Source organism: Lutra lutra, chromosome 8 (genome assembly GCF_902655055.1).
Source record: "Lutra lutra chromosome 8, mLutLut1.2, whole genome shotgun sequence".
Classification (NCBI taxonomy): Eukaryota; Metazoa; Chordata; class Mammalia; order Carnivora; family Mustelidae; genus Lutra; species Lutra lutra.
In genome coordinates this window covers 118,416,007-118,433,112 of record NC_062285.1, presented here as the reverse complement: position 1 = coordinate 118,433,112, position 17,106 = coordinate 118,416,007, and positions in this window count along the sequence as shown.

Sequence of the window (17,106 nt, the reverse complement as noted above, 5' to 3'; positions counted from 1 at the left end):
CAATCTTTTTCATCCTCAATGAGATGTGACCCTGGGACATGCAGCATCAGTGTCACATGGGATATTGTTAGAAATGCAAATTCATTGGCCTCACCCCAGATTACTGAATCAGAATCTCTGAGGTAGGGCCCAGGGATTTGTGTTTTAACCATCTATCCAGTCGATTTGTAGGTCCACTAAGGTTTGAGAACACAGATCTGTATACTATCCCACTTGTTCAGATTATTTTAAGACAAATCCCAGATAGCACCCAGATGTATTATTTCATTCAGAAATATTTTAATTTAAAAACAACTACACACTACTGTATCACTTAACAAAAGTCTAACTATAATTCTTGAATATGATATGTTCAGAATTTAAATAATTTTCTCAGATTTTCATTTTTTGTTTTTTACAGTTGTTTGAATCAGTTTAAACAATTGCCTTGGTTGATATATCTCTCAAGTCTCTCAATCTACCATGATTCTTCTCTTTTTTATTTCCTGCCATTTATTTGTTGAAGAAACTGGGTCATTTGTCACATAATTTCTCGCATTCAGGATTTTGCTGATCATGTCCCTATGTTGTCATCTCGTCGTGTTCCTTTTACCTTTGTAATATTTACTATAATCTGACTGTTAGATCTAGAGGCTTGAAGATATTTGAATTTTATTTTGGGGGGGCAGGAGTTTTTTGAAAGATTATAATTATTTATCTGACATATAGAGATATTGTGAGAGAGAACACAAGCAGGGGGAGCTACAGGCAGAGGGAGAGCGAGAGGGAGAAGCAGGCTCTCCACTGAGCAAGGAGCCCGGCTCGGGGCTCGATCCCACATGGCCTGAGCTGAAGGCAGATGCTTAACTGACTGAGCCACCCACGCACCCCGTGGGGAGCAGGAATATTTCACAGATGTCGCTGTGCCCTTCTCACTGCATCGTAGCAGTAAGCACATTAGTATTTGGCTCTTTATTTTTTTCTGATGTCTTAGCAGATACTGACAATCTTTGCCTTGGTCCATTATTTCATTGAGAACTGCAGAATGGTGACATCCCAAATTTTATAAATTTTTTTTCTGCATTATTTGGGATCTAAAGAAATTTCTTTGGGGTACTTGGCTGGCTTAGCCAGTAGAACATGTGATTCTTTTTTTTTTTTTTTTTTTTTTTTTTTTTTAAAGGTTTTATTTATTTATTTGACAGAGAGAGAGATCACAAGTAGGCAGAGAGGCAGGCAGAGAGAGGGGAAGGGAAGCAGGCTCCCTGCTTAGCAGAGAGCCCGATGCGGGACTCGATCTCAGGACCCTGAGATCATGACCTGAGCCGAAGGCAGCGGCTTAACCCACTGAGCCACCCAGGCACCCGAACATGTGATTCTTAATCTTGAGTTGTGACCTTGAGTCCCATGTTGGGGTGTAGAGATTACTTAAAAAAATCTTTGGGGGCACCTGGGTGGCCCAGTTGATTAAGGGTCTGCCTTCAGCTCAGGTCATGATTCCAGAGTTCTGGGATAGAATCTGCATCGGACTCCCAGCTCCATGGGGAGTCTGCTTCTCCCTCTGACCTTCTCCCCTCTCATGCTCTCTCTCTCTCTCACTCTCTCTCTCAAGTAAAAAAAAAAATCTTTAAAAAATCTTTAAAAATTCAAATACATATATATTTTTAAAGATTTACTTATTTTAGAGAGACAGTGCAGAGGGAGGGGAAAAGAGAGTGGGAGAGAGAAACACAAGCAGACTCCAAGCTGAGTGCAGAGCCCACAGGAGACTCAGTCCCACAACCCAAAGATCACAACCTGAGCTGAAACCGAGAGTTGGACCCTTAACTGACTGTGCCTCCCATGTGTCCCTCTTTGAACATTTATGTAGGGAATATAATTTTCAAGGATAGGCAGTGTAAGCGCTCAGTTTAATTCCTTTTACTTTATAAACTAGTCTTCAAATAAATTTGTACCATAAAATTTTACTCTTTTTAAAAAAAGATTTTATTTATTTATTTGACAGACAGAGATCACAAGTAGGCAGAGAGGCAGGCAGAGAGAGGGGGCGGGGAGCAGGCTCCATGCTGAGCAGAAAGCCAGATGCGGGACTCGATCTTAGGACCCTGAGACCATGACCCAAGCCGAAGGCAGAGGCTTTAACCCACTGAGTCACTCAGGCACCTCCAATTTTACTTTTGAATATCATTATGTGTTTAAGGATTTTAAAACATTCGATATTCTTAATTTACTTTAGTCATTATTCGTTATGATGCTTACACTGGCTCATTTTTTGGTCAGATGGAGCCTCTTCAAGTTGGCTCCTGAGTTTTTCTGAGGTGACTTTAACAGTCTTCGCTGCCTCCCTTGCTTTTGGGGATGAAAAGGTATTTCAGGCTCATCTTACTTTTCCCCCAACCTGGAGTCAACTGTTTCTCAAAGGAGCCTTGGTTCTACAGAGAAGGATTTTCCTCCACTTGTCTCAGGTTTCTTGGCCGAGGCCCTGCAAATTTAGGCAAAAGATTAACAGGAGTAAGACAAGTTTATCAACATGTGTGCCACACATCCATCTTCAGTGGGAGTACTCAGTGGTGAGTAACTCGAAGGGATTGGTTAGAATTTGAGTTTATAAATAGCATCTTAGCAAAGAACGATACTTTCACAGAAAAGTGACAAGACAAAGGAAAAGGACTTTAAGCTTCTAAGGGTGGCAAATTGTGGGAAGGTATTTATGGGGAAGCTAATGGTAGATAAGGGCTGGTTTTAGCAAGGATTGTCCTATATGATACTTCTGGTGCATTCTTTGGGCTGATAAGGGTCTGGAGTTGTCTCTGAAGATTAACTGAAGACTTTCCTGGTAGAGGAGCGGGGAGGGGACACCTTTACAAGTTTATGTCCTGCTTTCAGGCAAATAGGGAAAGAGCAGAGAGCTTTTCTCATATCGCCTTTTTCTCAGTTGTCATCAGGTAAAAATTATCCTTATTCTTAAGTAGCATATTTTGGGATGGCATATTCTGCTATTCTTCCTTTTATAGGAAAATAGTTTTTAAATCATAACCTGGGTGGTGGGAGGGCTCATTGAAATAGGCTTTTTCAGTAGAAAGAGCTAGGAAATATATATTTTAAAATAGGAAATTATATCTTAAGAACATACTAATGCTTCTAATTTAAATGTAAAATTATAGAAAATTTTCTCCTCTTTGATTTTATATTTGTATATCTTCCCCAACACCAAAATTCTTAGTTCCTTTTAAAAGATTTTATTTTATTTGAGGGAGTAAAGGGGCAGAGGGAACAGAGGGAGAAAGAATCTTAAGCAGACTCTACACTGAGCCCAGAGCCCAGTATGTGGGGCGGGCGGGTGGGGATCTCAATCCCACAATCCTGAGATCATGACCTGAGACAAAACCAAGATTTGGACACTTAACCAACTGAGACACCCAGATACCCCCCAAAATTCTTAGTTCTTTTAATGATACTAACATAATCACTTATTTGCTTTATATGTATATTTGCATAGAACTATTTTCCAAACAACATCAGTATTGTTAATAAAACTATAACTGAAGAAAGCTTAGGATTTCCTTACAATGCTTTTTTGCCCTTCCTTTCTTATATAAAAGGAATACACTAGGGGCACCTGGGTGGCTCAGTCAGTTAAGCATCCAACTCTTGGTTTTGGTTCAGGTCATGATTTCAGAGTCGTGGGATGGAGCCCTGCCTTGGGTTCTACGCTCACTGCAGAGTCTGCTTGAGATTCTTCCTCCCCTACCCCGCCCCCACTATGTGCACTCATGCTCTAAAATAAATAAAATCTTTAAAAAAAAAAAAAAAGGAATACACTACATACCACTGTTCTGTACCTTGCTTTTAATTTTTTTTTTTTTTTTACAACTTAACAGGTTCTGGGATCATTCCATAACAATACATACAGTTATTACCTTGTAATAACTGCATAATATTCCATGTATAGATACATTACAATGTATTTCAACCAGTCCCCCACTGATGAACATCTGGATTGAAAGAAGTCTTAGACTATAAACAAATATCACTCTAATAAATATCCTTGCATTTTTGTAATTTGATATTTTTGCCATGTTTTCTTTGGGATAGATTCCTAGAAGTCAGATTCTGGGTCAAGGTAAATGAACTTTTAATTTTGCTAGATATTGCCAAATTCCCTCTCTGGAAGTTATATCCTTTATATGCCCACCAACAAGGGTGAGAATGCCACATGCTTAAAATAATTTTGGAGTTTAGAGAAAACAATATTCAAAGGAATATTGTTAGCAATTTTATTTATGTTTATATTTTGAAATAAGGGTTAAGAAAGCATATTCGCATCTATACATGAGACAGGCACAAATTCAGATAAGGCATATTGTATTGGTGATTCAAATATCAGGTCAGTGTTGCTGCTGATGTAATTTTTCAAAATGGGAAAATAACTGGTAAAGGACAACAAAACAAACCACAGTTTTCTCCTCGTGTGGGGAATATCCTTGCCTGTATAATGATTCAGGTGTTCGAAAGACATGGGAGAGCAATGCTTAGAAAGACAGTGGAGTTGGTCAGTTATTACTAAGTCGTACTGATGCCCTGCAGAGAGAGAATGAGCAATTCGGGGCTGGACAGCCAAAGCCCAAGTGTGACAGCAAGAGGACCTCTCTCTCTTCTTACCTCGGGCGCAAAATAAATAGGCAGCTAATAAGGGTGCAAATAACATCTTCAATCAGAAGCAGGCAAGAATGGAGGCTCCGTAATCTCAATAAAAAGTCGTAACATGTTGCTGAGTTCCTGAGTTTGAGCCGATTTTCAAATCTGGAGTCCACTGACTGTATAAGTGACTGGTTCCCTAGGAGAAGGACTCTACAACATTGCGAAAACTACGTATTTTAACTCTCCCTCATTCCCCAGAGGGACCCAGGACATTTATTTGAGTGGGACACTGAGCATGGGAAAAGGGGAATGCCCAGTCATTTCAAGGAGCTTTAGACCTAGGTTCTGAGCAGAGTCTGATAACTGGAGTTATCAGTTATCCAAAGTGTCATCAGCATGCCATGGGTTCCGTGTAAGGCACGGCTTACAGAAGCGACCAGTAGAGTCCTGGTTAAAGTCTGGCTTACAGAGAATTCACGTGGGTCTGCAGACCCACCTGCTGGTCGTTTTCCTGGTACCTGAATATATAATTGCAACAGACATAATTGGACAGTTGAAGGATTGGGTCCTTAGGCTGTTAGATAAGAACTAACATAGTGAGGAAGGCCAATGAGCATTTGAAATTGTATCCCACCTCAGTTAACCTAATAAAAAATGACATTGTGTCCCAGGGTTGATGGGGGTGATTAGTGCCACTGTGCATCCTGCAGCGCGAAGGTAGACTGGCACAGCAGACTTAAGCGAGCAGCAGTCCCAAGTCGGGCCGTGTTGGGCGTGCTGTAATTGCGGGGGCAGATTAAGAAGGACCCAGGTACATGGTATGTGGCCACTGATTTGGTGAAAGCATTCCTTTATATTCCAGTCGGAAATAAGGATAAGAAGCAATTCACACTCATGTGGAAGAGGTCAAGTAACACTATGTTACTTCTTCTGCCCTCTGTTGTAATACAGTCCGAAGATCTGGATGGTCTGGGTATCCTATAGAACTCTTCACAGATATATTATACCAATATACTTAGGGTAATATACTCGGGGGTAGGATGAGCAAGAAATGGCTTGCATGCTAGAGGTCTTGGTAAGATAATATGCCTCCCGAGGGTGGGAGATAAACTGTAAGAAGATTCGGTCAAGTTTTCAGAGGTCCAATAGTCAGTGGCATGTGGAGACATCCGCTCCAGAGTAAAAGACAAATTTCTGTATTGTGCGTCTCCTTCTATAACGAAGCACAGTGTCTGGTGGGCTTCTTTGGGTTCCAAAAGCACAAATTCCACATCAAGGAATACCACTCTGGCTCAGATCCTGGGGTGTGTGGAAGGTTGCCAGACCTAAGTGAGGCCTGGAACAGCAGTGCGCTCTGCAGCCGTCAGTGTGGAATTTAAAGCAAGTCCCAGTAGGAGATCACAATATAGTCCTCTGGGATTTTTGGAGCAAGGCCAGGCCATCTGGAGCAGAAGATTTTACTCTTCTCAAGAAACAGCCGCTGGCATGCTTCTGGGCCCCGGTAGAGACAGAAAGCTTGACCATGAGGCACCAAGCAAGTTACCATGTGTCCAGGAGTGCCATTGTGAGCTGAATTCTGTCAGACACACCCTGTCATAAAGTTGATGGGCCCAGCAGTGGTTCATCAGAAGATGGAAATGATGCATTCACACTCAAATCTCAAGGCATAAACAGTAGTCCCAGCCCCACATAGCCCACTATGCTTGTACTAGCACCCCTTCCTCAGGCACTATGGCCAGCTGAGGAGAAGAAAAAGTTCAAACTTGATTACCAATGAGTCATCTTGGTATGTGGATGGAAACTAAAAAATAGATGGCAGTACATTATAGCCATATTCAGTGGTGTCCCCAAAAGACAACAGAGAGAGAAAAATCTTCCTAGTGGGCAGAGCTTCAAGCCGTATAGTGGGTCATCTACTTTGTTTGAAAGAAGCAGCACCTGTGATGGGGATTTATACAGTTGCCTGGGCAGTGGCCACCGCCTGGCCAGCTGGTCAGGATTTTGAAGGAAAAGCCTGGCAGATTGGAGACAGGGAGGTCTGGAGTAGAGGTGTGTGGACAGACATAATAGAGTGGTCACAAGGGTAAAGATTCCTACTTCACATGCTGATTTCAACATTGGAAAGGGTATGGAACAGTCAAGTAGATATCAAGATTCTACCAGTTGATGTTAGCCAAGCTTTGTCATGGCCTACCTCAAAACTGGCACAGTGGGCACATGAATGGAATGGTCATGTTTGCAGAGACAGAGTCCACACATGAGCCCAACAGCATGAATTCCCACTTCAAGGCCAATCTAGCTGCTTCTGTCTCTGGAGGTCTAACTTGCTAGCAACAGAGACTAACACTGAGTCCCTGATAAGGCATTTTACTTAAACGAGCCATTTGGTGGCAAGTCAACAACACTGAGCCCTTTCCATTCGGTAGTGACCAGCAGTTCATCCTCACAGGGATAAATACCTATTTTGGGTATGTGTTTGCCTATTGTGCCTGCATAGCCTCAACATCTACTACTATCTAGGAGCTCACAGAAGGCCATATCCACTGGCATGGGATTCAACTCAACATAGCATCCCAACAGGAGAACCACTTCACAGTAAAGGTGATGTAGGTATGAAGCTCATGTCCAGGGCATCTACTGGTTGTACCACCACTGCACTACCCAGAAGCAGCCAGCCTGATGAGAGCACTAGACACCCTACTGAAGGCGCAGCTAAAGTGGCAGTTTAGAGGCAATATTCTGCAAGGATTGAGTACCATCCTTCAGGATGCAGTACATACACTAAATCAGAGAACTTTGACGAGCACCGCCCCTAATAGGAAGAACATGTGGGTCCAGGAACAAGTGGAAGGAGCAAAAGTGGTCCCGCTTAACATCTCAATGAGTCAATGGGAGACGTTGTGCTTCCTGTTCTCAAAACTCTTTGCTTTGCAGGTTTAGAATTTCTGGTCCCCAAAGGAAGTACACTTTTGTCAAGGAACACAACAAGAGTCCCACTGAACTATAAGCTGTGGCTACTGTTTGGGCACTTTGGACTTCCTGTGTCTGGCCACCAGCAGGCAAGAAGAGGAGTCCCCATTCTTGGTAGGGATAGATACCCTTGGTAGGGATAGACCTAGATCAATAGGAAGAGGAAGGGTTGCTTTCCTATAAAGGGAAAAATACATGTGGATCCTTGGTGATTCGCTTGGAAGCCTCTGGGTATGTAATTGGAACTGTGGAAGGGCATGTGCCCCAGTTCCTGCCTGAGAAGGGTATAGTTGCCAATAAACATACATTCTCATTAGGAAAAAGGATTTGGGTCACATCCAGGTAAGCTACTAAGACCTGCAGAGGTGACAGGTAGAAGACAGTAGGATTTGGAATGGGTAGTGGAGGAGGAGGAGGAGCAGATGTAGCCCTGAGACCAACTGAGTGATGGGGGTGTAGTTTGTCCTCGGAATCTCCTTCTAAGCATTAGTTCAGGAAGAGAAGTCTAGGGGAATTTTAGAGGAGCTGCTCCCAGAATGTGAGTGGAGAAATCGATCAGTGTGGTGCAAAGGGTATTTTATGGTGGTCCTGGGATACACTGCTCAGATTTTCGAGAGAGAACTTGCTGGAAAGACTAAAAAGAAAAAATAGGATCGAAGAAATCATAAAGAGGAGAATAAATAATAGATACAAATTTTTCTAAATCTGTAGAAATATCAGGAAATGATAGTTATGAAGAAGATGAAGCAGATGACAAAGATGAAGGAACCAAAAAGGAATCCTTTGACAAAATGCCTCCAGCAGCAATTAAAATAACATTAGTTTACCTCCAAAAATCAAGATACAAATTAAAAATCGTGCCAAGAAAATTCCTCCAAGCCGGCCTGTTCAGAAGCACCTGCTAGCCACATAAAGAAACTAGTAAAGTATTTGTTATTGATGATGTGAAGATTCCCACCCACAGTAACTCTGCCTATAGCTCAGGCAAAGAGTTGCAGACCATCAACTAAAAAAATGGTCAGCTGCAGTATTAAAACTGTGAATGTGAATGAGGTTGACAGTGAAGTGAGAGCCTCAGAGTCTGAACAGAAACCACAGAGATGGATCTGTGATAAGATTATTGATACTGTAAGCCAGATGGTACCACCTCTTTTAAATTTTGACGCTATTCCTCTTGACGACCATATGTAGAATTTAAAAGATGCCATATAGTTTTCCCTAAGTTCCCCAACACCTTTTGAGGTCAAAAGAAGAAACAAACCATTGCGAATCAGAAATGTGAATACTCAGGCAGCCTGGGAAGTTAATTCATCTTATTTTCCATGTTGGATCTCAACTTTTAAGACTTGTCTCCCCAAATTTATTCTGTGTCCAACTTTAACCTGGGAAAAAAAAAAAGAGGAAAGGAAAATTGTCAAAATCATCACCTAGGCATGTCTCAGAGATGTTCTTGTTTATATCAACGTTTCTTGCTTTACAGACAAAGATTTCTGGGTAAAGTGTTATTATTTTTTTTTTTCTTTATAAAGAAGAGAGCAAGAAATAGCGAGAGCAAGCACCCTTGAGTGCCTACTGTGGGGCTTGTACTCAGCGGACCATCTTCTAGTGCCATACTTTGGCAATTCACCACAGCATTTATGCTACAGCCTTACCTTCTTTGAATCCCCCCCCCCCCCAACTAGTGGCTGAGCCAGGAAGGTTCTAGAGCCAGGCCATGCCTGCCCAAATTGGGACCCCTCAAATGGGGGTTAGATTTTGCTCCAAGGTTCCCTATTGGCATGGCCAAGCAAGACTTTCTCAGAGCTGTACTGCCGCCTGAGGCTCTTCCTACCTAACCTTGCTTCCTTCCCTCTCTTTCATGAGGAGCAGAACTACATCAGTGTGAAGGCACTCCTAGCCTACTTCTTCCTTTCTCCTTTATTCTTAACAGCCATTCTCCTCAATAAATCTCTTGCTCATCTGATTCTGTCCTGGTGTCTTCTTTTCCAAGGACCTGAACTGACCAAAGTCTCATATATTATGGGATTTTTAGCATTCCTGGCCTCACCCACAAATGCTGGTAGCATTGTCCCCCTCATCTTGAGGCAACTAGCGACATCTCCACAGATTGCCAAATGGTTTTATTTTGAACCACTCAGAGCATAACAATCAAGATCACAAAATTTTAGAGCTAGAAGAGCTCTTACAGATAAAAAAAGAAACAGAAAAGTGTAATGACCTCTATTTCTTTTTTCTCTCTCCCACAGTGCCTCCACCTTCTTTTCATCCTCTAATGTTTGTACCTCAGCTGAAACTGATAAAATTTAATAATGGGATAGAAGTACCAAAGATGCTATATAGCATCAGAATTTAGTGAAGAATTTAGGCAGTGATCAGTGTCTGAAACTGAAGCTAGGAAAAGAACATCAGTTATGATAGATTAAATTAGCTGTGTAAGTAACCCACCCTCAGAACCGGCTGCAAATGCACTGCTTTTGTGACTAGAGTGCTTTCCAAGTTTGTACAAGTCACAAGGATATAGTCTCAGGAACACATTCTTGGAATGTGGAGGCATTGTTCAGTAATCAGCAGTAGGTAGCATTGTCTAAAAAAAGATCCAAGAATATTAGTTTAGTTGGATGATAAGTTTGTAGCAGAGATTATTTTTCACTTTTTACCCATTTAGTATTCATCTAGTATATTTATTGATTCCCTACTATGTTCCAAAAATTATACTAAGCTCAAGAGTAGACAGAGGTAAACCAAAGAAGATTCCCTCAAAGAGCTTATTATATGGGGCATGCATTCTCGATGGGCAAAAAACCTGAGATATTACAATGGTTTGTGGTCCTCCAAAGAGCCGCAGTATATAAACAGACATTTGAGATATCTGTGGTTTAAGATCTCATAGGGGGCAGAAGGAACAATTAGGAAAATAAATATCTAAACTGGCTTCTTAGGGAGTCAAAAAGGAAACTAAGGTTGAGAAACCTGATCTTGAGGAAGAAGAAAAAATGAAGGCGATGAAAGAGAAGAAGAAGGAAAAGTAGAATGATAAGAGGAATAAGAGAGAAGGAGAGATGAGAAAAGAAGGTATGTGAAATTTAAGAGACAAAAATAGTTTTGTCTGCCACTGAGCCATATGACATATAACTTTTTTTCCTTGACATTCTGAAATACAGGCTTATTTCTCTACATCAGTTCTGGCTCTGGCAACAAAGTATTAAATGTGAAAAGCAATACTGGAATGCTTGTTCTTTATTTAAGGAATTCCTGTATCCTAGAGCATTTTTTTCTTGCTCAAATACTCCAAACAGATGTCCTCACTTTTTCTCATTTTAAATTTAAACTTGTTAACAATTTCCTATTAGTTTCCTAAAGACCCCATTATTCCACTTACTCGTAATGTGAACTTTGTTAGCTCCATAATACCAAAACCTTCAGTTTTACGGTAATTCTTTCTTTCATTTATCTGCCACGGTAGACAATCCCATGTGTTGTTTGACAGCTTATGGAGCTTTTCTGCAGTTTGGACTTTATCCCTCAAGATCAGATACCTGCCTTTGCTCTGAGTGTGGGTACACTTTTTGATTACTAGTTGCATTTCCAGTTCTATGTTGAATAAAAGTGGTGAGAATGGACATCTTTGTTTTGTTTCTGATCTTAGAGGAAAATCTTCCAGCTTCTCGATGTTGGGTATGATGTTAGCTGTGGGTTTGTTATATATGTTTTTTATTATGTTGAGGTATATTCCTTCTGTACCTACTTTGTTGAGATATTATCTTCAGTGTGTTATTGTTCATAACTTAATTTTTTTACTAACTTGTAGGGGTTCTTTATATATTCTTTATATATATATATATGAGTTCTTTATATATTCCTGATACAAGTTCTTTGCTAGATACATGTGGGGTACAGATTTCTCATTCTGTAGTGTAATTCTATCTTTGAAGAACAGAAATTTAAGTTTTGGTGAAGTCTAAATTGTCAAATTTTTCTTTTATGATTAGTGCCTTTTGTGTCCCATGCAAGAAATATTTGCCTACTCCAAAGTTATAAAGATGTTCTTCTATGTTTTTTTTTCTAGAAGTTTTACAGACCCAGGTTTTATGTTAGGCCTATGAACCATCTTTAATTAATATACAATTTAATTTTTTAAATTAATATACAATTTAATTTTTGTATATGGAGAAAATAAGGCCTAAGTTCTTTTTTTAAAAACAAATAGATATCAAATTGTTTTAGCAATATATTTTTTTTAAAGATTTTATTTATTTATTTGACAGAGAGAGATCACAAGTAGGCAGAGAGGCAGGCAGAGAGAGAGGAGGAAGCAGGATCCCTGCTGAGCAGAAAGCCCAATGTGGGGCTCGAACCCAGGACCTGGGATCATGACCTGAGCGGAAGGCAGCGGCTTAACCCACTGAGCCACCCAGGCACCCCATGTTTTAGCAATATTTTTTTAAGACAACAGTAACAACAACTTTCTTTCACATTTAATTGCTTTAGTGCCTTAGTCAAAAATGAAATGACTGCATATGTGGGGTTCTATTTGTAGACTTGGATCTGTTTATTTACTAGCCTATCCTTATGGAGTAATGCACTATCTTGCTTACTATAACTTTCCAGAAATTCTTATAATCTGGTAGTATAAGACTTCAAACATTGTTCTTTTTACTTATTGTTTTGGCTATTCTATGTCCTTCAGCTTTTAAGATACATTTTAGAATTAATTCATCTATGTCTAAAAAAAAACTAAAGAGAGCCTGCTGGAATTTTGATACAGATTGGGTTGAATTTACAAATCAATTTAGGAAGAATGGAGAACTTAATGATACAGTTTTACCATCCATGGATATGACGTATTTCTCTACTTATTTAAGACTTATAAAATTTCCCCAGCTAGGTTTTGTGGTTTTCAATATAGAGGTCTTACACATCTTTTGTCATGTTTATCCCTAGGTTTCTGATGTTTCTGTATACATTATAAATGGTATTATTTTCAATTTCAATTCCCAGTTGTTTGTTGCTGGTATATAGATCTAGAATTGATTTTTGTATATTGGTCCTGTAGCCTATGACTTGCTAAATTATTAGTTCTAGTAACTCTTTTGTGTATTACATAGGTTACCACATAACCTATGTGGTTACCACATGTACCCTGTGTATGCACCTATGATAATAGGTATTATCATATTGTCTATGACTATTATTGATATAACCCATACACCATAAAATCCACTTTCCAAGTGAATAATTCAGCGGCTTTTAGTATATTTGCAAAGCTGTGCAACCTCATCACTATCTAATTCCAAAATATTTTTATCACTCCAAATATAAACCCTGTATTCATTAATAGTTACTCCCCATTATCCCCAGCCCCAGCCCCTGACAACTACTAATCTATTTTCTTAATCCCTATGGAGTTTCCTATTCTGGATAGTTCATATAAATGGAATCATGTAATGTGTAGCTTTCACTTAGCATATAATGTGTTCAAGGTTTATCCAGGTGGTAGCATGAATCAGCACTTCAGTTTTACGGCTAAATCATATTCCATTGTATAGATATACCACATTTTGTTTATTTACTCATTAGTTGATGGTGATTTGGGTTGTTTCTACCTTTTAGTTATTATGAATAGTGCAGCTATGAACACTTGTATCCACATTTTTGTGTGATCATAGGTTTCCAATTCACTTGGGTATGTACCTAGGAATTTCTGGGTCATATGGTAACTATATTTTAACCTCTTGAGAAAATGCCAAGTTATTCCCAAAGTACCATTGTACATTCCCACCACTGGGGTATGAGGGTTCCTATTTCTCCACATTCTCACTAATGCTTGTTACTGTCCACGCCACGCTAGTGGGTATAAAGTGGTATCTCATCATGTTTTGTTTTTTTTTTTAATTTTATTTTTTTATAAGCATATATTATATTTTTATCCCCAGGGGTACAGGTCTGTGAATCGCCAGGTTTACACACTTCACAGCACTCACCATAGCACATACCCTCCCCAATGTCCATAATCCCACCCCCCTCCCAGCCCCCCTCCCCCCATCAACCCTCAGTTTGTTTTGTGAGATTAAGAGTCACTTATGGTTTGTCTCCCTCCCAATCCCATCTTGTTTCATTTACTCTTCTCCTACCCCCTTAACCCCCCATGTTGCATCTCCTCTCCCTCATATCAGGGAGATCATATGATAGTTGTCTTTCTCCGATTGACTTATTTCGCTAAGCATGATACCGTCTAGTTCCATCCACATCGTTGCAAACGGCAAGATTTCATTTCTTTTGATGGCTGCATAGTATTCCATTGTGTATATATACCACATCTTCTTTATCCATTCGTCTGTTGATGGACATCTAGGTTCTTTCCATAGTTTGGCTATTGTAGACATTGCTGCTATAAACATTCGGGTGCACGTGCCCCTTTGGATCACTACGTTTGTATCTTTAGGGTAAATACCCAGCAGTGCAATTGCTGGGTCATAGGGTAGCTCTATTTTCAACATTTTGAGGAACCTCCTTGCTGTTTTCCAGAGTGGTTGCACCAGCTTGCATTCCCACCAACAGTGTAGGAGGGTTCCCCTTTCTCCGCATCCTCGCCAGCATCTGTCATTTCCTGACTTGTTCATTTTAGCCATTCTGACTGGTGTGAGGTGATATCTCATTGTGGTTTTGATTTGTATTTCCCTGATGTCGAGTGATGTGGAACACTTTTTCATGTGTCTGTTGGCCATCTGGATGTCTTCTTTGCAGAAATGTCTGTTCATGTCCTCTGCCCATTTCTTGATTGGATTATTTGTTCTTTGGGTGTTGAGTTTGCTAAGTTCTTTATAGATTTTGGACACTAGCCCTTAATCTGATATGTCATTTGCAAATATCTTCTCCCATTCTGTCAGTTGTCTTTTGGTTTTGTTAACTGTTTCCTTTGCTGTGCAAAAGCTTTTGATCTTGATAAAATCCCAATAGTTCATTTTTGCCCTTGCTTCCCTTGCCTTTGGCGATGTTCCTAGGAAGATGTTGCTGCGGCTGAGGTCGAAGAGGTTGCTGCCTGTGTTCTCCTCAAGGATTTTGATGGATTCCTTTCTCACATTGAGATCCTTCATCCATTTTCTCATCATGTTTTTTTTTTTTTAAAGATTTTATTTATTTATTTGACAGAGAGAGATCACAAGCAGGCAGAGGCAGGCAGAGAGAGAGGAGGAAGCAGGCTCCCTGCTGAGCAGAGAGCCCGATGCGGGGCTGGATCCCAGGACCCTGAGATCATGACCCGAGCTGAAGGCAGCGGCTTAACCCACTGAGCCACCCAGGCGCCCCTCATCATGGTTTTGATTTACATTTCCCTAATGACAAATGATGTTGATCACCTTCTCATGTGCATATTGGCTCTTTGTATATCTTCTTTGGAGAAGTCTCTATTCAAATCCTTCACCCATTTTTAAATTAGCTTTTCTTTTTATTGTTGAATTGTAAGAATTCTTGATATATATATATATTTTAAAGATTTTATTTATTTATTTGACAGAGAGATCACAAGCAGGCAGAGAGGCAGGCAGAGAGAGAGGAGGAAGCAGGCTCCCTGCTGAGCAGAGAGCCCCATGCGGGGCTCGATCCCAGGACTCTGAGATCATGACCTGAGCCGAAGGCAGCGGCTTAACCCACTGAGCCACCCAGGCGCCCCATCACTTTCTTTTTTCTCCCTACATTCTTCCTGTTTATTCCATATAAGTTTCTACAGAGGATGAAATCTGTGAACAGATTGAAAGGAAAAAAATATACGATTTTTTTAAAAAAGCTTTTATTTAAGTAATCTCTACACTAATGTGGGGCTTGAATCATGACCCCAGGATGAAGAGTCTCATGCTTTTGTGAGCCAGCCAAGTGCCCCCAAAACATACAACTTCACACAATGTCTAGCTATCAACTCGGATTAGGTATACGGGTACAATATGATACAGAATAGGATGAAAGAAACTGAGGCTGCTAAGGCTTTGGAGCATGGAGGGCTTAAGGACATCATCATTTATGTTAACAAAATCCAAGTGCTTTGAAAAACCAACGCCAGGCCACTTCAAGGATGTCTTTCATTTTAAGGATGAGTCCTGATGTGGAATGCCATGATTCTGTAGATTTCTGGCTGCTTGCTAGTCCCTTCTCTTTGTGGATAAACTGCTTTTTCTGTTACTTCTTTAAGGTGTGCTCACAGGAGCGCTGTAGGCTGCAGGATGAGAGGGTCCCTCAAGCACAGGTAGGGAGGAGGCAGGACAATAGCAGATCAGGAGGGCCTTTTGCTGCTAACCCCACTGGGGAGGGATTAAGGTAACTCCTTCCTGAACCCACAGCCTGGCCTAAGCAGGGCAGCCCATCTCTACCCTACATGCTTCTGTCGGTAATACCTGTCACCCTAGCCAGACCTTCCCCACCTCAAGGTGGGTTCATCATAAGGCTGAATATAAAAGTATGTATGAGTCTGGGGCCCAAGCCACAAACACCCGCAAGGTCTCCTAGTTAGAGGGCTGGTCCCAGGAGAAGGCTGCTACTGTACTCTGGCAACCACAGCACTGAGGAATGTGGCCCACTGTTGTCAGAAAAGCTGGAAATCCAGATTTGTATATGAGCCCCTGATTCCCAAAGGTTGCAATTTATTCATGTTCTAGCAAAAACATTTTCAGGAATGATGTAAGTGGGTAAAAATAAGAGCTAGATCAGGTAGACTGTGGCCTCCCACGGGGGCCTCGGGCCTCTGCGTCCCCCCAGATGGCACCTGCCCCGTCCGCGCTCGCCCTTCCCCAGCGCGGGATGGGTGGTAGTGTCTGCGCTCTGTCCCGCAGACTGGAGAGATCGTGGCGCTCAAGAAGGTGGCCCTGCGAGGGCTAGAGGATGGCATCCCCAACCAGGCCCTGCGGGAGATCAAGGCTCTGCAGAAGATCGAGGACAATCAGCATGTGAGTGGGGTTGGGCTCGGAGGGCCCCTTTCCGGAGCCTCCCTGTGCTCCTCCCGCACCCTTCCCTTACTCCCTGTCTTGTCCACCTCGGGCCCCGCTTACGTCGTTCCACACGCATTCCCTCTTATTCACGCACTTATTTCTTCCTGTACTCCTCATTCGTTCATTTATTCACTGATTTCTTTTCATAAAACATTTGACGATTTGTAATGATAATGATATGTCTCTATTGAGCTTCTGTTCTGTTCCACAGGCAGGATGAACTGTGTTGGGTCCATTGTCATTCTGGGTTAACCGCTGCTCTGCAAGACGGAGTTCAGGATCTCCCTCTTCTCAGGCCAAGGGAGGAGGATCCTCCACCAGCTGTGGGCAGGCAGCTGGTCCGTGGAGGCTTTGGGTGCGGTCTGATTAAGGAGTCCAGATGTTGTAACCTGGGAGCCATCCCTAGGCTGTATCATGTGCTGGGCATGGGCCCCAATTGGGCTTCTGATAACTTAAGTGCAGTAGGGGAGATGCTCAGAGACAGCAGGGCCCACATGGCCCGGTTCTGCTGTGATGGGGCTGGATGTGCTCTGGGCACAGG